At 41.7% G+C, this 21631-nt stretch overlaps 1 protein-coding gene across 18 annotated transcripts in view; it reads right to left on the reverse strand.

The window, feature by feature from the left end:
- KLHL29 (kelch like family member 29) overlaps positions 1 to 21631 on the reverse strand; it is a 601492-nt gene that overhangs the window by 548813 nt on the left and 31048 nt on the right. The window contains exon 1 of one of the 18 annotated variants that reach the window (XM_073335860.1): positions 7333 to 7373. The exons of the other annotated variants lie outside the window; for them this stretch is intronic. The gene's annotated coding sequence lies outside the window, so the exon portion shown is untranslated. Of the gene's footprint in view, positions 1 to 7332; positions 7374 to 21631 lie in introns of those variants that run through there. 18 annotated transcript variants of the gene reach the window in all.

The raw sequence follows: 21631 nt of genomic DNA on the forward strand, positions 1-21631 counted from the left end.
CTAACTGTGAAATGGTGATTAGGATATTTCCTTAACTCTCAGGAGAATTCGCTAATGTATGCAAGGTGCTCAGATACATCAATAATGTGAGCCTATAAATAAAAATAAGTTATTCTATCATCCAAATGTTTCCTTGTATTTCCTCCCCCACAAATGTAAGTCTGTGCAGCATACCAGATCAGGTATTTCATAGAAATGTAGGGCTGGAAGGGACCCTGATAGGTCATCTAGTTCAGTCCTTGGCATTTAAGGCAGGAATAAGTATTTTCTAGATCATTCCTGAGAGGTGTTTTTCTAACCCCGTTCCAATGACAGAGATTCCACAACCTTGATAAGCAATTTGTTCCAGTACTTAACTACACATTTAATTAGGACATTTTTCCTAATATCTAACCTATATCTCCCAACCTGCAATTTAAGCCCATTGCCTTTTGTCCTATCTTCAGTGGTTAAGAACAATTTATCACTCTCCTCTTCATAACAGCCTTTTACTTACTTGAAGACTGTTAACATGTCCTCCCTCAGCCTTTTCTACTCCAGACTAAACAAACCCAATATTTTCAATCTTTCCTCATAGGTCACGTTTTCCAGACCTTTAATCATTTTTGTTGCTCTTCTCTGTACTTCCCCTAATTTGTCCCCTAATCTTTCTCAAAGTGCGGTGCCCCGAACTGGACATAGTACTCCTGCGGAGGCCTTATCAGTAAGGCTACACTTTTGTCACAGAGGTCGCGAAAGTCACGGAATCCGTGACTTCCAAAGACCTCCGTGACTTCAGCCCCGGCAGCTGGGAGCTGCAGGATCCTGTCGCCTCCCGCAGTGGCAGGGAGCTGTAAGGTACTCCCACCGCCTGAGGCAGCGGGCCCCCAAGCCCTCAGCCACCATGGGCAGCAGAGGTACCCCTCAGCTCCTAGCCACTGCAGGCAGGGGGGTACTCCCCCGCTCCTGGCTGCTGCAGGGGACATTTCCCCCCGACACACAGAGCAGGGGACCCCTGCAGCTCCCCTGCCGACACCGTGGGGGAACAGGGGGACCCACGCATCTCCCTGGCCGCTGCCACAAGGCAGGGAGACCCCAGCAGCTCCTCTGCTGCTGCAGGAAGGCGGTGGGACCACCGCAGACCATGGCCACCATGGGGGAGGGGCAGGGGAACCTCCACAGCTCCCCACTGAGGCGGTGGCAGGGGATTCCCAGAGCTCCCCACTGCTGGGAAGGGGGCTGGGGGACCCTGCAGCTCCACTCCGCCGCTGGCGGCAGGGGACCATGGAGCTCTGAGCCCCCATGGGTGGTGGGGGCCCCAGAGCTCCCAGCCATCCCACAGCTGCCCAGTCCCTGCCCATTTTATCATGGATATTTTTAGTCAAAGTCACGGACAGGTCATGGGCTTCCATGAATTTTTCTTTATTGTCCATGACCTGTCTGTGACTTTTCCTAAAAATATCCATGACAAAAATCTTAGCCTTACTTATCAGTGCTGAGTCGATTGGAAGAATTACTTCTCGTATCTTGCGTACAACTCTCCTGCTAATACATCCCAAAATGACATTCACTTTTTCTTTTTTGCAACAGTATTGCTTTGTGGATCCATATCTAGTTTGTGATCCACCATCCCCCCAGATCCTTGTCTGAAGTATTCCTTCCTACGCAGTCATTTTCCATTTTGTATCTGTCCAATGTATTTGTCATCAGACATTATGTTCTATACAGACATGTTAAGCAACGTGACCACTTACACATTGTTTAAAACAAAGCAGTAGTTGTGGGGACTGGAGATCTACAGTGTCTCATTTCTCCTTATTCCAAAGTAGAAGAGACAGTACTAGATCTTTCAGAGATGCCAGCCTGCCAGAATAGGAGTACTGGGTTTATCTTCACAGAGGAAGTTGCTGTATTTGCGTCCCTCATTACTTCAACTGGTATCATCTCTTCAGTGTGTAAAAATAGAGGGGTAAGGCTGAACATAGTGGTCCTATTACACTGTCATATAAGGATGTACATAATGTGTTAACATTTTTTGAAGACAATGATGTTAATGTCATGCTGCAGTCAGAAGGCACGCTATATGCAAGATACAGAGCAGACGATGCACATACTTTCTGCTATTCCATTCAAAAGATAGGCATTGGAAACTTAAATTTTTATTGTGTGACAAAGTTCCTCCTCTGCCTTGGTGGGTCCTGCGCTTTTTGGCGGATTTGCTCACCTCAGAGGTTCACGGCAGCCCTCAGTTTGGCCTCTTCTGCTAGAGGCTCAAACCTGCTGTTCACTCAGCTAACCTCATCACTGGTCAGCATGGGGGAAATGGAGAACAATCTCTGCAGTCTCTGGGTCGGAGACAGGCAAAATCCCTTTCCAAATCAGATCTTCCTTTCTGGTGTTGCTCACAGACCTGGTCAACTCCTCCTGTGTCCGATCAGGAGTTGGGGGGATGGGAGGAACCTGGGCCTGCCCTCTACACCGGGTTCCAGCCCAGGGCCCTGTGGATTGCAGCTGTCTACAATGTCTCTTGTATCAGCTGTGTGACAGCTACAACTCTCTGAGCTACTTCCCTATGGCCTCCCCGCAGCACCTTCTTTATCCTCACAGCAGGATCTTCCTCCTGAAGCCTGATCACGCTTGTACTCCTCAGTCCTCCAGCAGCACGCCTTGACACTTGTTGCACGCCCTCCACTAACTGATGGGAAGTCCTTTTTAAACTAGGTGTCCTGATTAGTCTGCCTGCCATAATTGATTCTAGTATGTTCTTAATTGGCGTCAGGTGTCTTAATTAGCTTGCCTGTCTTAATTGGTTCTAGCAAGTTCCTGATTGCTCTAGTGCAGCCCCTGCTCTGGTCACTCAGGGAACAGAAAACTATTCATCCAGTGGCCAGTATATTTGCCTTCGACCAGACTCCTGTACTCGACTGGTCTGGGTCTGTCACAATCATTTAAAAGGAAATAAAAAAAGAAGTACTTGCGGCACCTTAGAGACTAAATGTCAACCTTTTACTCAGCCCAGAGAGTTGAGAATACTAGACATGGCTGCACTTCTCACCACGAATAAATGATCGAATACAACTGGAAATTAAGTGCCTAAATCATCAATAATTCTACCAGCTAAACCACATATCTTCCCCCATAATTCCACTTCCAGCAGCACTGCAGAACTATAGCCCTATGTTTTTAGGAACACTCAGTATCCTGGAACAAGTTTAAATACAGAACATGAACACTTTTCTGTCAACAGAATTTCATCCTGTTTTAAACAATCTGACACATAGGGCTTCTATACTACCAGTGTCAAAAATGTCGGCAACTTTTAAGAACGTTACTCCCAGCAGGTAACCAGAATTACCAATTGTATTTGATTTTTTTTCCCTACAGCCATTCCACAGATTTTTCACAACTAGAAGCAACTTTTGTAACTCTTAAGTTGTTATTAGATTGCACCGCTTTCCCTCAGCCTGTGTACAATTTCCACCATGAAAAGTTGTAAATTACCCTGTTTACTACCACAAGAGATGCTGAAGGGTTGGTATCATATGATGCTAGAAGCAGACAGTCTTTTCAGAAAGACTTCTGTTATAAACATACACCAGGCCAAACCCAACTCTAAGCCGTACTTGTGCCCAACATTGTTATTCAGACTCCTAATGAATGAAGCAGGACCAGTCTCTCCTTCCAACACATGATTTTAAAGTGTTGTATTGTCCACTCTAGTACGATCATGCTTTCTAGGAAGTCATAGTTTGGCTTCAGGTACATATGACACAGGTACATGTTTCACGTGGGCAGTGTTCCTATGGTCTGAGGCCAGGTGTAGACCTAAAACTCAGATCAACCTAGCTACATCGCTCAGGGCTGTGGAAAATTCCACACCCTATGTGACATAGATAATTTGACCTAACCCACACTGAAGACACCACTAGGTCAATAGAAGAATTCCTCCATTGACCTGCCTACCACTTCTCTAAGGGGCGGATTTTCTACAGTGACAGAAAAACATCTTTCATTGTTGTAATAGAAGTGTCTACACGCAGCACTACATCAGCATAGCTGCAGCACTGCTGTAGCGCCTGTAGTGTAGACACACCCTAAGCTATCTCCTATCTAATAGTCCCTAAATAAGGCCAGGCCTAGAATGGTGTTCACAAGGCAAGGAGTATGTTTAAGCATATTTGTGGCAGAGTTTGGGAATGGAGGGATCACTGATGATTGCTGGAGTTTATTTCACACTGATCGAGTGCATTTACTTCTCAGATACTGGATAAGATTTATCTACGTTGGGTGTCTAGGCATGGTTTGAATCATAGAATATCAGGGTTGGAAGGGACCTCAGGTCATCTAGTCTGACCCCCTGCTCAAAGCAGGACCAATCCCCAACTAAATCATCCCAGCCAGGGCTTTGTCAAGCCTGACCTTAAAAATATCTAAGGAAGGAGATTCCACCACCTCCCTAGGTAATGCATTCCAGTGTTTCACCACCCTCCTAGTGAAAAAGTCTTTCCTAATATCCGAACTAAACCTCCCCACTGCAACTTGAGACCATTACTCCTCATTCTGTCATCAGCTACCACTGAGAACAGTCTAGATCCTTGCTTAACGTTATTCATGGTGAGGTTTTGACCCAAGATGAAGCCACGCAGGAATTAGCTATAACCATCAACAAGGGTAGCCAGTTAGGGAACAGGTAGGCGTGGTGTTAATTTAGGCCTAACAAGACTTAAGCCATAGATTTAGGGAGGTGGGACATGCCTGCAGGAATTTTAGGATTTCACAAAACATTGCAGTCTGGATGACTCTTTGATCCGAGGGGCCGCTGCACATCTGAAGCAGCTCTTTACTGGATTCCAAACGGAAAGCGCCCAGTCTGCAAAGACTGTTATGTTCATTTGTTTATATAAACTATTACACACAACTGAAACATAAACAACACTGCAATCTGCTCTTTCCACCAATATACCACGCCACATCCTTACTGGAGAGCATCTGCTCCAAGCAATTTTTTTGTTTGTGTTCCTACATCTTTAAAGGCTCGTAGGAACTTTTCTTTCAGCTGATCCTTGCTTCAGGGGAAAAAAGTAAAATAAAAAAATCTGTAACTTGAATCAGGCTCAGCTAAAAGTACACTCCAGTGTGGATTGCTGTTACCACTTATAAGGCTTCATGGCAGGTGGCAATGCCATTAATCTTCCACAATGACAAGCTGTTCCTCTCAATCATGGTTTGAGATAAATTTCAGCATCCATCAAGAGTATGAGCTTGAAAGTAGGATGACTATTCAGCCAGGTTAAAAATGCAGATGATATTTTACATAAGGCTTCATAATGTTTAGCAGAAGAAACACTAAGGCAGAAAATATAGATTGATAAACATACAGGAGTACAAAAGAGTACACACAATGACACCGCATCTACACAAAATGTGTTTCTACCTGGACAAACAGTATTCCATATGTATCATACACATGCAATTTTTTCAAATGGATCAAAATTGTGTTACAACCCTAATAGCAAGATAGACAATCCACTTCAGACCCTTATGGAAGTGAAGATTCATTATAAAGATTAGTTTTGATCGATTAAAAATATGCCTACTCCAAAGTGTTCCTAGGGAAAGATACAGCATTACAAATATTTTACCATGTAAGCATGAAAGACACTTACATGCTAAAATAGGCTAAGTACATGGCCAATCAGTAATCACCAGCACAACCTCCTATCTTTTTCATAAAAAGAAAAGGAGTACTTGTGGCACCTTAGAGACTAACCAGTTTATCTGAGCATGAGCTTTCGTGAGCTACAGCTCATTTAATCGGATGCATACCGTGGAAACTGCAGCAGACATTATATACACACAGAGACCATGAAACAATACCTCCTCCCGTATTGTTTCATGGTCTCTGTGTGTATATAACGTCTTCTGCAGTTTCCACGGTATGCATCCGATGAAGTGAGCTGTAGCTCACGAAAGCTCATGCTCAAATAAATTGGTTAGTCTCTAAGGTGCCACAAGTACTCCTTTTCTTTTTGCGAATACAGACTAACACGGCTGTTACTCTGAAACCTATCTTTTTCATGTAAAGCCCAAAAGTGGAGCTAGGATTGCACCCTGATGCTCAAACTACCTCTATTGGAGCAGTAAGTGAAGCAAGTGCCAGTGTTGGCACTTTCTCAGTGGAGAGACCCTATCTTTAGGACACCATGTAGGCAATGTTAGCAAGAGTGGCCCAGCTGAACTCAAACAATTAAGGTGGTTCATAGGAAAGAAGGCTGTATCTCAGAACCCAGAGCATATAGGGCTTGATGGATCAATACCAAAACCCTGAAATGCAGACAGAACCAAAGAGAAAACCAGTGTAGTCTTCAGAGAGTTGATGCACAATGAATTTTTTGTCTGACAAAGCTTAACAGGATGTGCTTTCTACACTAGCTGTAGCAATCAGTAGCCATCAGTAGGATTACATAAGTGTAAAAGAGCATATAAGTATAAAAGTCTACTCCTGGGGGAATTCTGCGCCAAAAAATTAAAAATTCTGCAACAAAAAATTAAAAATTATGTGCACAACATTTTAAAATACTGCATATTTTGTCAAAATAACACAGTATAATCACACCCAGTTTCAATTATTTTTGGTCATTTATTTCAAAATACCTGTCAGCAAGTATGTCTGTAACAATACAGACAACAAAAAAGATTCAGGAAATCTTTTTTGACAAATAGATTCCTTACTAGGCATATTTATACAGAACTCTGAGTAATAATTTGTTTAAACCACAATACAGAAATGTATTTCCCGCACCCCTCAGAAGCAGTGCAAAGGCTGGGGGGGCGTCAGGGGTAACGGAGTAGCTGAGAAAAAGGGAAGTAAATTGCTGGGAAGGGGCATTGGAATGAACTTGGAGGGTTGTTCAGTGTGGGTGGGAAAAGTATGGAACGGAGGGGTTTTTTGGGTGGGGGGAGCGGAAAGAGAGCTTCCCCCATGCAGACCCTGGCTGACCCTAGCCTCTCCCATTCAGTCAGGCACATCTGCCCCATCCTCATATGTTCCTGCACCCCCATCTGTCCCTCCACCCCCACTCAGACACCCACTCCCCCCATTCCCATGTGACCCTGCACCCATCCCCATGTGGCTCTGTATCCCTTCCCCCAGCCCTGTGTGGCTCTGTGCCCCCACCCAGCCATTTTCCTATCCCTATGTGTCCCTGTCCTCCTCCCCCGTCACCATGTGGCCCTGCCCCCTGTGGCCCTGCACCTCCACTCCCATTCAGCCCCTGCCCCAGTCTGTCCTCCCCCACCAGCCCTTATGAGCACCCCATGATGTCTGTCTCCTCATAGCCCTCATCTCCTGACCTGGTCTGACAGGTGCTGTGAAGAAGGCAGGCTCTTTCTCTTCCCTCGCTGGCTGGGAGCTGCTGCTGTGTTCTAATCACCAGAGCACCTCTGGTGGGCAAAAGGTGGAACTGCAACAACATTTCAGCAAAAGCTTTTTTCTGCACAAAAATTCAAAAATATGCATGTCTCATTAATTATGCATGTGCTCAGTAGTGCAGAATTCCCCCAGGAGTAATAAGTCAACCTGTAGCACCTTTAGTGATGATGAAGCCTAAATCAGAGAGAACCCCTCCTGACACTCAGAACCGCCATGGAGAAAAACAAATTTGTTAACCAAGCAAACTGAATATGGAATCAGTGGGACAAAACAAAGATTTAATTCTACAGTGCCATGCTTTCCAGCATCATCTTTCAGGTTAGGACAACACAACACTTTAACATATAAAGACTCCTCCGCACATTTTCTTTGTCAAATAATTTACTGCTTCCCTGTAATTGCATCAATGAAGAAGTGACCAAATCAGCCCATAAGGAGCTAAACCAATCAAGATGCATTAAGTTTTGATCCCTGAATCAAATCAATTTCCATTTACCAAAAAGAGATGTATTCTCTCACTTCAGTAAACTCTAAAAAGAGAAAGATGAAAAAATTTCTTGATCCTCGTGTAATTAGAACCTAACTGAAAGCAGCTGATAACCGACACCACCCTCTCAGACGCATTCTCATACAGAAGACTCCACAGCATTTGACTCAAAGAGAAGGACAGAATGCTTGCATCCTAAAGAATCCTTCAGCTAATTCAAGTCTACAAGAAGAAGACTTCACTAGCAGCCAACTTTGGCTGATGACGAATTTCTGCACAGACACTGCCAAGCTTTAGGCTATTATTAGCATTAATTTTAATTGAGAACATTGAAATGTTGTGACTTAAGATTCATTAACAGTTTCCCCTCATGCAACCTTGAATACTTGGCAACTTATTTCTGGAAAGGAAACATAGAGGAGACATAAAGTAACTTAATTAAAATAGAGGGACTATGTGGGATTTAATTTGAATTTAATATTTTTGATTTTCATTGAGCTTCCTGTCTCAAGCCACTCTTTAAGTGAATCTGTGGGTTAAAAAAAAAGGAGTACTTGTGGCACCTTAGAGACTAACCAATTTGTGAGCTTTAGCTCACGAAAGCTTATGCTCAAATAAATTGGTTAGTCTCTAAGGTGCCACAAGTACTCCTTTTCTTTTTGTGAATACAGACTAACACGGCTGTTACTCTGAAACCTGTGGATTAAAAGACATGCTAAGATCTTAAGTGAACACTCTAAGTCTCTTCTTCCAAGTAACTGAATTAGAGTCTTGCTCCAATTACAGAACTTCTTGAGGAAAAGCCGGTAATGTTATCAGCATTGGACTTTATTAAGACTGATATTTGACAGTCCGGATACTGTCCGCTGACGTTTTATATGGATGGGATTGAGAAAATTGAATGTATGGAAAATATCATCATTTTAATGCAATGGGAAAATTAATGGAGAATGAAACAAGGAGGAGAGCCAGCACCATGAGACCAACAAGTGTTCTGTAGTCCAGTATGAGGACTGGGGTGGATAGCACGTCAAACTGCCATATTTCATTAAGATATATCACACTCCCTTAATATTACTTTTCCATGTAAGCCATTGCTATAGTTACCAAACAGATGTTACAAATTTGCTAATGGAAAGAAAGAGGAGAGCATGTGATCATGAATGGGACTAGACAAGGTTGGTCCACACTGTGAAAAAGTTTGAAAACTCTTGATGTAACAATGAAGGGAATATAGAGAGGCTAGGGAAAGTGGGTATGGGGAAGGAAGCATGGAAAAACAACAGGTGCAACCTACCTGTAAAGCAAAGCTGAATAAACATAAGATAAATCCAAAATGAGGAGGCAAGAAAGGTGTGGGTCAGGAAGCAGTTAATGTAATGTTAGTTCCAAAGGCAATCGTGAATCAATATTTGTTAAGAGACTACAGATGAAAACTTATGACTATTTGCCCAGGTAACTAAAGAGGAATTCATTTTCCAAGGTAGTGCACTGGCATAAACATCACCCTCTCTATCTGAATAAAAGCCAAGATTCCTTAGCTAATAAGATAATGACAGTTAACACCACATCAACCTAACAGGGCTCCAAGAATTTAAATTTGCAGGCATGAAGGACAGGGGTGGGGGATGGAAGACATTCCTGACAGACTGAAGGTCACTCACACAGGGACTGGAGGTTGATGATGCTTGATAATTAGAAAACGGGCCTGGTAAACTGACAGGCACAGCAGATTACTGATGCAAGCATCAGACTATCTCAAGGGGTTTGGGGCTTGCCTAGGTGAGGCTAAGGAGGCTTGGTCCTAATTACTGTTCTACTTTTGGTTTCACTTTCTCTAAATTTTCCAATTTTCTTGGTTGTATTTAACACATTTGGTTCTTACACGGTCTCTGGGATAACTCAGTACAGTCCTTTTTTTTTTTTTTTTGGAGACAAGAACAAGGCATCTGAAAGCAACAACCAACAAAATCTGAGGTACTCCATCAAGGATTCAGAGTAACAGCCGTGTTAGTCTGTATTCGCAAAAAGAAAAGGAGTACTTGTGGCACCTTAGAGACTAACCAATTTATTAGAGCATAAGCTTTCGTGAGCTACAGCTCACTTCATCAGATGCATATCGTGGAAACTGCAGCAGACTTTATATATACACAGAGAATATGAAACAATATCAAGGATGATACCCCTTGGAAATCAATGAAAAGCAGTCTGAAGTCAGCAAGATCACAAGGTACCAAGAGGCGCAATGGTGATAGAGGGACAAAAACATTAAAACTTGCTTCTGGAATGGAATTTCCTTTGGCCTCCTATGAACCACCTGGTAGTGTTTACAATACCTGGGTAAACACGTTTGATTTCCACATCCAGTCTCTACCACACATTAATACACAAGCTCCTTTCTGACTTGCATAGAATCAACAGGTCTGCTTACTTTTTGAGTAGAATCAACTTCTCTTATGCAGGGAAGCAAACTGAAGCGGGTCTCTCTCTGTTAAAAACTCAGTCACCAAGACTTAATTAGCACTTTGTTTTGTGGCTGGTTTTTTATTTTTATTTTTTATTATTTTATTTTTTTTAGAGAAGTCATTAATAATTGAGTGAATGCTTGTCTGAGTCATGACATCTCTTAATGTACTAAAAACACACTGGTGTGACAAATAGTGGGATCGAACCTTTGAACTCGAGTCAGGATAAAACTATTATAATTGGCCTATGAGATTTTTTTTCCTCCATTCTATAATGTTAACAATTTTTGGAAAAGATTCATTGGCATGCAACACAGTAGCTCATGCTTAAAAATAAACATTGCTTTCATGGCAATGCATGCTGCCGCAACCATATTTTGAAGTGGAGATATACAACAACGGCATCAACAAAAAACAGCAGCAGCAAGAATTTTGAACACACGTAGAGACTTAGACAATGAAATCCAAGTGGCAATCAGCTATGAAAAATATAGTTTCGTAGGCAAGTATCCCACTGCTATATGAACAGACAACATATACACACGACAGGATGTTGGACCACCATCCATTCCAGTTATTAATACCCAGAAGATTTCTCCCTAATTGGGATCTAAATATGTATAGGAGAAGAGCAATTCTTCTCTTTGATAGCCTATTGCTACATTTTAGACTAGTGAGAACAGGTGGTACGTCCTCTGCATTTAGGATTTGATCATAAAATTGCTGTGCAATTGGGCTACAGTGAAATTTTCTCTTTATAGGATATGCAAGATTCACTTGATTTTGATTGTATGGTTGTTTTTAAAATTAACATTTAAGAGAATGCGAAATTGCTCTCTCCCCAATACAGAGAGACGTTTACTTTTCAGATCAGTTTTTCTCAACAGCACCACCACCACTGGCTGTTAACCCTAAAATAATAAGAGTTTAAATAGTTTCCTAGAGACAAGATTGTGGGGTTTTTTGAGGAAAGGAAAGGAAAGGAAAGGAAAGGAAAGGAAAGGAAAGGAAAGCAAATTCTGCTTCAGTCAATTTCTCTTCTGGCTGTGTAATTTGACACATTGGTACTCAAATGCTATCTATTCAACACAGTATGTTGCTAATCTAATCTAAAGCAGCACTGTGAACACTGCTGTGCTATGGAAATGCTTAACAATGCAAACATGATTAGCCACATAGATGGGAGCTTTACATGCTACTGTTTTGGGAGCAAAATTTAATAGTACAACAATGTCGAGATGGCCTCCCTCTTCAATTCTACCTCATCAACACTTACATTATAGAGCTCAATGACGACGAGGCTTTAATCTTGCTGTCTGCATTTTTTTCCTTGCTAATATGAAGGCTCATCTAGCACTAATTATGGCAATTTAATGAAGAGTAGAGAAAAGAATGATTAATAAATGCCTTCACCATTTGTTATGTTTTTGGCAAGTTGAGCTGCATTAGATCATGCCTACAACAAAATTAAGATATAAAATGTTCTCCATAGTCTAAACAAAAAAGTAATTAGATGCATTTTACTGCATACCACAAAACAATGGATATCGTTTGAAAAAAAGAAAAAAAAAAAACCAAAATGTGACTCGCCCTTTGCAAACAGACCTAAGAGATAAACTAATGAACATCCTGTGTCTGGGACCCGTGATTCTGATTTAGGTATGCTCTGGGAATCTGGGACAAGAGAGAATCCCTGAACTGGGCACGAATTAAAGATCAGATGCAGTAGGTGGAGAGGGGTTATGCTGGATAATTAGTGAGGTATCTTCAGTGGACATCAATGCAAAGGATTACAACCCCACTCTGTTGTGGCACTCATCCTCAACCTCCCTCCATCCCAAATATCCCCACTACTTAGCTCTGTATGAGTCTTCTCTATTAGGTTTCAGAGTAGCAGCTGTGTTAGTCTGCGTCCGCAAAAAGAAAAGGAGGACTTGTGGCACCTTAGAGACTAACCAATTTATTTGAGCATAAGCTTTCGTGAGCTCACGAAAGCTTATGCTCAAATAAATTGGTTAGTCTCTAAGGTGCCACAAGTCTTCTCTAGTAGTTTTTCATAAATTGTGTCTGATAGGATAGGTAGCATACCTTCTCATACCAGTAAAACGATAATTTGATAATATTAGTCAATCCTATACTATATAAGACCTGTGTTATAGTCAATACTATATAATACCCATCTTAAGTCTCTGAGACTGCCAGTGTTAACACATATTTCCAGAAGCCTGAGCAAACCGTAACCAAGTTGAATTCTTGTGTATTTAAGGTCTGTGGCCAGCCTACCTGCCATCTGACTACTTACTAAATAGGATAGCATCAAGACTAGATCTCAAAAAAGATTAAACAGATTTTATGTTTTCCTTCCAAAATGTGGGCTTCTCAGTAGTTATACGAATAGTGTTGTGTTGCAAACTGCCTGAGGAAAAAAACTGAAAAATATTAAATGGGAAAAAAATTAAAAGTTCTCACAGAGGATATAAATACAGGCAGCAAGTCACCACTTATCTCTTTTGGAAAGAATTTAGCAGAAGGGAACAAGGGCTCGACATCTTGAAAGTAAAATAAAATAGCTATGAAGGATGTTATTTTAAAGAAATGGACAGACTAGATAAAGGAGGCACTGGAACCTGGGGATTAATTAAGAAAAATTATGTTGTCGAACTTGATAGAGCAGGTATTAAAGGAGCAAAGTCAACTCAACTTTCACCCCAGATCTATATTTCTGGAGAAACAAGTTTTAGAAAACTTTAAACCAATGGAAAGTTTTCACTTTTTTCCCCCCTTCAATTATGAGAGGGAAGAATTGTTTACACAAATAAAAATTCCACTGCAATGTTTACAATCCAAAATACTGAATCTAAAAGTGAAACTGACTTCTTTGGTTTTCCAAGATGAACAAATAGTTCCTTGAATGGATCTTATGTAGAGACATTTGCTAGTGTTCTCACAAAACAGGCACAGTTACATTAGAAATACCAAGGAAGACATGCAAAGAAGAAACCACCAGTAAACCCCACAAAATGAACTGGATTTCAAGTGTTCAGTTTTAATAAATCCAATATGTTGTTTGTATCCGAGGCAACATGGTATGTTTGTCTAAAACAGGACTTACCTTGCAACACCCACTTAATATCAAGTTAAGATCCCCTCAGAATTCTGCCAATCCAGCGTCAATACTGAAATAATATGTTTTCATTACTATAATCCTGACCGGAAACTTTTGGCATTCAAATAAGGGGTAATGATTAAGTCCACCCTCATCTTCTTAGAAACATAGGACAGGAAGGGACCTTGAGAGGTCTAGTCCAGTCCCCTGCACTCATGGCAGGACTAAGTACTATCTAGACCATCCCTGACAGATGTTTGTCTCACCCGCTCTTAAAAATCTCCAATGATGGAGATTCCACTGCTTCCCTGGGAACTTATTCCAGTGCTTAACCATCCTGACAGTTAGGAAGTTTTTCCTAGTGTCCACCCTAAACCATTCTTGCTGAATTTAAGCCCATTGCTTGTTGTTCTATCCTCAGAGGTTAAGGAGAACACTTTTTCTCCCTCCTCCTTGTAACAATCCTTTATGTACTTAAAAACTGTTATCATGTCCCACTTCAGTCTTCTCTTCTCCAGACTGTACAAATCCAGTTTTTTCAATCTTCCCTCATAGGTCATGTTTTCTAGACCTTTAATCATGTTTGTTTCTCTTCTCTGGACTTTCTCCAATTTGTCCACATCTTTCCTGAAATGTGGCGCCCAGAACTAGACACGATAATCAGTTGAGGCCTAATCAGCGTGGAGTAGAGCAGAAGGATTACTTCTCGTGTTTTGCTTACAACACTCCTACTAATACATCCCAGAATGCTGTTTGCTTTTTTTGCAAAATCTTACACTGTTGACTCATATTTAGCTTGTGATCCACTATAGCCCCAGATCCCTTTCTGCAGTACTCCATTTTGTATGTGTGGACCTGATTGTTCCTTCCTAAGTGGAGTACTTTGCATTTGTCCTTACTGAATTTCATCCTATTTACTTCAGACCATTTCTCCAATTTGTCCAGACAGGATTAAAATTCAAACATATCTTCCAAAGCACTTTCCACCCCTCCCAGCTTGGTATTGTCCGCAAACTTTATAAATGTACTCTCCATGCCATTAACTAAATCATTGATGAAGATATTGAACAGAACTGGACTCAGAACTGATCCATGCGGGACACCACTTGATATGTTCTTCCAGCTTGACTTGAACCACTGCTAACTACTCTCTGTGAATAGTATTCCAACCAGTTATGCAAGCACCTTATAGTAGCTCCATCTAGGTCACTGCCTCTCAATCTTTCCAGACTACTGTACCCCTTTCAAGAGGATGATCTGTTTTATGTACCCCCAACTTTCACCTCACTTAAAAACTTACAAAATCAGACACAAAAATACGAAAGTGTCAAGGTACACTATTACTGAAAAAATTGCTTACTTTCTCATTTTTACCATATAATTATAAAATAAATCAATTGGAATATAAATATTGTACTTACATTTCAGTGCCTCCTGGCTGGTTTCCATCATGTTGTGGCTCTCTGCTGCTCAGAGTTCTCTACCATTATTTTGTAATAATGACAGACAACTTTCCTGTCCAGTTTTAAAATGCAAGTTAAAACAATATATGTGTCCTTCATGTGCTATTTCTTATTGAATTGTGATATATTCATCATTCAATAAGGCACAGCATATGAACGATTATTTAAACATTTAAAAACAAGGTGGGTTGCTGGCTCTTTACAAAAATTGACATATTTAAGCACCGAAAACAAATCCTATTACTGCTGTCTTTAAAACAAAAGCACACTTTTTCTACTGCAGTGCTCTCTTCGCTGTCCTTCTGCAGCAAGGCGGCCATGCTCAGCACCAGCAAATGCTGGAAGGCACTGTTTAAAAGTGTATTTTATTTTATTTTGTTTTATTTGTGTACTTGAATCATAGATTCCAAAACCAGAAAGAACCATTGTGATCAACAAATCTGACCTCCTATAGAATACAGGCTATAGGACTTCCCCAAAATAATTTGTAGAGCAGATCCAGTCTTGATTTAAAAAACTGTCAGTGATGGGGAATCCATCAAGACCCTTGGTAAGTTGTTTCAATGGTTAATTACACTCACCATTAAAAAATTACACCTTATTTCTAGTCTGAATTATTTCCTGGTTGGCTAAAATTCCTAATCCCTACTCAATCACAATCCTAAATTAACCAACAAAACAGGAAAAACAGAAGGGGAAAAAACTCCTACCAGATTTTCATCACCATAGTATTAAAATGACAAACTTATTTTTAGCCCATTTTCTTCCCATACCAACAGATCTTAGGATACATTTCCTGGTGGTTAAATTACTATTACTATTCTTTTTTTGCTCACAGTGGCACCATGGGTAAAGCAAACTAGGCAAAGCAGAAAAAAAAAGAGCTCTTAGTGTGAATGTTTATTTAATATTCAATAGAGTAAATTATGTAAAAGTAAAGAGTTGAGCAGGGGACATTCTATGCTCCAGGAGACAAGCTCAAGGCACAGTGCAAGCCTTCTACCCACATGGAAAAGTCCTAGAGAATTATATTCCTGCTATACAATTCTACAGGATAATTTTAGAAGACTATCAGCCTCAACTGAATTCTATAGGGATTAAGTATTTTTTGTAGGATCAAATTGTGTCATCCTTTCTTTTTCTTTCTTTCTTTCTTTCAATTTAAAACAATAATAAAGAACATCCATTAAAAAAACCCTGTTGGGTCCAGATTTTTGAAGGTACTTGTGAGTTGCTGCACCCAGGGCTCGTCTACACTTAACACGCTGCAGAGGCGCAGCTGCAGTGAAGACACTACCTACACTGATGGGAGAGCTTCTCTCGTTGGGGTAGGTAATCCATCTGCCCAAGTAGCCTAGCGCTGTGTTGCTCAGGGATGTGGATTTATCACACCCCTGGGTGATGCAGTTATCCTCACCTAATTTCCTAGTGTAAACCAGGCCTCAGTGTCTTTCACAAGGGATTTGATATCCAATAGGTATTAAAAGTCTACATCCCAACAACTATTGAGGAAATTTAGACTCAAGTGCCTAAGTCCTTTTTGAAAGAGATTTAGGCTCCTAAATCAGTTAGGTGGTGTGACACTGAGCACAGCAATAATGCCTAGATATCTTGAAAAATCTGGACCAAGGTGCTCTAAGAATGATGCTTACAATGACTACTAGGCAGCAATTAAAAAAGCCAGAATTTATACACAAATAATGAATTAACCTCCCTTTCCCCCAGGAACACACTCCCAACCTTCCCTATCAACCCTCCAAATAAGTTGCATTTGCAGTATGTCCGGAGGGTCCTCAAGTTCTGGCTATTTCAGACTAAGGATGTGGAGCAAATTCCAGAGTCCTAAGGCCAACACAGCAGACATTCTGCCAACAGCTCCCCATTTTTATTTATATAATTTGATTTATTTATTTTGATAATGAGGGGGATCCAGCTTGAACACCCCCACTGACTGTAGCGGCCAGCAGGAAATCATGGGAGGAAGGTAGTCTCTGAGATTGGCCTGGGCCCAGATCAATTAAGGCTCCTAAAGCAGTGGTTCCCAAACTTGTTCCGCCGCTTGTGCGGGGAAAGCCCCTGGTGGGCCGGGCCGGTTTGTTTACCTGCCGCGTTTGCAGGTTCGGCCGATCACGGCTCCCAGTGGCCGCGGTTCGCTGCTCCAGGCCAATGGGAGCCGCGATCTGCCGAATCTGCAGACGCGGCAGGTAAACAAACCAGCCTGGCCCCCCAGGGGCTTTCCCTGCACAAGCGGCGGAACAAGTTTGGGAACCAGTGTCCTAAGAATATTAGACTTTTTAGCATATAGGATTATATACTCTACCATTCCTCTCACTCTAGCTATTCCACGCTGCCAGCATAGATGTTTTCCACGAGTACTAAATTCACTTTTGTTTTCCCTAAAATAATTGAACTCATTCAGTATTATTTTAGAATGAAATAATTCTCTGAAAATAAAAAACAAAAGTTCAACACTAGACTAATAAGATATTATCTGAAAGACTTACAAAACTTGCAGCAACATGTAGACAGCGAACATTAGAGACAAAATGTAACCAACCCATCCAATTTCAGTTTTACTTGCTGCATTCTTTTGTTTTGATATATTGGTAATTCTGTAATTTAAAACTATTTCCCTCAAGAGGCTTAGGACACATTCATAATCGACATACAACCAGCATCCTCTAGCCAAGTTGTGGCCCCGACCAAGTAATAATTGAAAGGGAAAAGGAATCTCTGCGCTAGATTCACCAGACCAATAAAAAGAATCTTCTTGAATGTAGGATTTAGCCAACGTCAATGCAAAGTTCAGGAAGAGAGAGAACATCAAAAAGGTGCATCTTAAAAGAAGGACTAATCAGGGGCCTGAAAACTTGACCTACTAGCCAGAGGCAGATAAGAAATATTAGCAGGGCAGGACACTGGCGAGGTCCAGGGATAATGTTCTTGTGATAAGACTAGTTCATCCCCACTCCCAGCTACTGAAGAGGGAGACTGATGTCTTTAGACCCTGCTCTGATGCTCTGTTTTTCACATCAGCCTCTGTAAGTTTCTTTCCTTACATCAGAGTCTTACTCATGTGTGAAGGTGGTGGGAGAAAAACAGAGTGGATGTTCTACCTGTCCCCTAGCATTCTGGCTGCTGGAAGGGACAGACTCAGTGGGACGGAAATTTCATACCTCTCACACTCCTGGTTGCCACTAGGGAGATTCTTTGCAGCGTTGTTGTAACCATGTTGGTCTCTAGTACCCTGGGACAAGATGGGTGAGGTAATATCTTTTATTGGACAACTTCTGCCAGTGAAAGAGATAAACTTACACAAAGCTGAAGAAGAAAAGCTCTAAAGCTTGTCTCTTTCACCAACAGAAGTTGGTCCAATAAAAAGGTATTACGTCACACACCTCCTCTCTAGAGAGACTGACAGTGCAGGAGGGGTGGGGCACTAAGGACTACTCCACTAACTCTCCAGCTTCGGGGCGGGGGGGGCAGATTGGCCCTGTCTCCCTTACCAATCCCTGCTCATAGCTTTCACCAACAGCGTTGGAATGATATTGACATAATTCTTGTTATTTTACTGGTGCCCAAAAATGTGTTGATGTAAATAGGTTATAGTAAGTACCCTTACAAACTACAGTTACAGCTTCTGATCGGATTACATTGCAGCCTATGGCATTCAGCTTCCTTCTCATGCTTCTTTCCTTAGATCTATTAATATTAGGACTTGAAAAATCCACACACAAATGGGAAAGAGGAACCCTTTCCTGGTGAGTAGGCTGCAGGTAGTGTGACCAGATAGCAAGTGTGAAAAATCGGGAAAGGGGGTGGGGATAATAGGTGCCTATTGTAATAAAAAGCTCCAAATATCAGGACTGTCCCTGTCAAGGTTCCTTCCCCACTCTGAACTCTAGGGTACAGATGTGGGGACCTGTATGAAAGACCCGTATGAAAGACCCCCTAAGCTTATTCTTACCAGCTTAGGTTAAAAACTTCCCCAAGATACAAACTTTGCCTTGTCCTTGAACAGTATGCTGCCACCACCAAGCGTTTTAAACAAAGAACAGGGAAAGAGACCACTTGGAGACGTCTTCCCCAAAATATCCCCCCAAGCCCTACACCCCCTTTCCTGGGGAAGGCTTGATAATGATCCTCACCAATTGGTACAGGTGAACACAGAACCAAACCCTTGGATCTTAAGAACAATGAAAAATCAATCAGGTTCTTAAAAGAAGAATTTTAATTAAAGAAAAGGTAAAAGAATCACCTCTGTAAAATCAGGAAGGTAAATACCTTACAGGGTAATCAGATACAAAACACAGAGAATCCCTCTAAGCAAAACCTTAAGTTACAGAAAGACACAAAAACAGGAATATACATGCCATTCAGCACAACTTATATTATCAGCCATTACACAAAAGAAAATCTAACACATTTTCTAGCTAGATTACTTACTAACTTAACAGGAGTTGGAAGGCTTGCATTTCTCATCTGTTCCCAGCAAAAGCATCACACAGCCAGACAGACAGACCCTTTGTTCACCCCCCACTCCAGATTTGAAAGTATCTTGTCCCCTCATTGGTCATTTTGGGTCAGGTGCCAGCGAGGTCACCTTAACTTCTTAACCCTTTATTGGTGAAAGGGTTTTGCTTCAGGCCAGGAGGGATTTTATAGCTTTGCAGTGCTTTCTTCCTAAAACTGCAGGCATCTTCCACGCTACAGTCACTGCTATGATCCAAGCAGCAACACTACTATGATCAGTTTTCACGAATGCTATCCACAGCCTTGTGGACAACTGAAATACTGGCAAGAATTACATCAATTTCATTTTGCACCTTCCTGGGAAAGCTCTGAGTAACAGAAGAGGCAGGTGTTGTTTGCAGGGTGTTGTACTTACAGGCAAGAGTAGCAAAGATCCTCTTCCCATTCTCAAAAGAATCAGAAAGACAAAAGGAAGGGTAGACTGATGGATTTCTTCACCCCAGCTAGGCAGCACCAAAAAAGCACATAATATTTATCACCATTTCAAATCAAAGTTGAGCTTTGCAATATAACTGGGCTGTGACGGAGGTTAGAACTGTGATGTTCCCCTGAATGGTTGCAGACATATGTCTACATGCAATCAGGAGGTCATTATTCTATGCCTTTAAATTTAAAGCCAGTCAACAGGTGCTTACCAGAATACCAATTTTGACCGGTTTAATTTTTATTTCTATTTCTCACCCTAATCTTGAAATTGCCAATAGTTATTATGGTAAAATCTAATTAATGCTCACTAATGAGTGAGAGACCCATTGCAAATTACTGAATTTGCCAATTAGCAAGTGAGTGAACAAGTTAAAGTAGCACAGAATATGCTCTGTTCATTTATTTTGACAATTGTAGTTAGCTTTAAATTATTTATGACACTTCACAGAAGATTAATCCACTTGTCTGTTTTTGTAAAAATACTGCAGTCTCTGCAATGGTACTAAATTACTGATTACTGGGTGATCTTCTATCACAGGAGAGTAGGAATGCCAACATGGGGGTCACTTGCATGACAGATGATCCATATTTACTGGCCCTGGACCTCTTTCTCCTGAAGTGTAGATTTTGAGATAGCTTGTACTTCCCTGAAGGAAAAAAAAATCCACCTAAGATGCCCTAGCAGTCGAAAAACCTGCTTGTTTTAGGGTCCACTCTAATGGGACTAATAGCTCTCAGGTATAATACATTTGGTGTGTATAATCTCTACGGCTACTCTTTGGTGACTGAATCGGTGCCTCATTTCCTCCTGTTTGTTCAGGTCACTCCTGTGATGCTGTCTGTCTTGATCAGAGAGAGGGTGCCCTTCCATTCTGTTTAAAACTTAACAGAGCACACTTTATTCTGTAGTTCTAGAAAGTTTTGCTTTCCTTCCTTTTCTGTTTTGACCAGCTTCTGTGGCTAAATCACTTAAGCAAGCTCCGCACACATAAGACTTTGCATATTATCACTTTATAGTCCAGTGTTATTAAAAGCATTGCTCAACCTTCAAAGCTGCCAGCATGTGTGACGTGCCATAAAAATGTGTGACCCATAGCCAAAGTGTGGAACACTTGTGTTTTGTTGTGTTGCCCCGCAACTGAAAATGTTTTTTAACTATCAAATGTGTTTTAAAGGATGTTTTCTCACTGTCTAAATAAATGAGCTTTTCTTTTTAAAAAATTGGAAAACTATCATGTGCAGCAATAAGCATCCCTCTGCCATGGGCCTTCAGATGTTCAAACACAAACCTCTGCCATTTGGGCTAAGAGGATAACAGTTATTTATGCAGATCAACTGCTAGGGTTGCCAACTTTCTGATTGCAGAAAACCGAACACCCTTGCCCTGCCCCCTACCCTGAGGCCCCACCCCTACCTCGCCCCTTCTCCGAGGCCCTACCCCCCACTCACTCAATCCCCCTTCCCTTTGTCGCTCGCTCTCCCCCAAACCTCACTCACTCACTAACTTTCACTAGGCTAGGGCAGGGGGTTGGGGTGCCCGAGGGGATGAGGGCTCCAGCTGGGGGTGCAGGCTCTGGGGTATAGCCAGGGATGAGGGGTTTAGGGTGAAGGAGGGTCTCCAGGCTGCAGCTGAAGGGTTCGGAGATGGGAGGGGGTTCCGAGCTGGGGCAGGGTGTTGGGGCATGGAAGGGGTGTGGGCTCCGTGAGACAGTTAGGGTGCAGGAGGGGGCTCAGGGATGG

This window comes from Lepidochelys kempii, chromosome 3 (assembly GCF_965140265.1).
Source record: "Lepidochelys kempii isolate rLepKem1 chromosome 3, rLepKem1.hap2, whole genome shotgun sequence".
Classification (NCBI taxonomy): Eukaryota; Metazoa; Chordata; order Testudines; family Cheloniidae; genus Lepidochelys; species Lepidochelys kempii.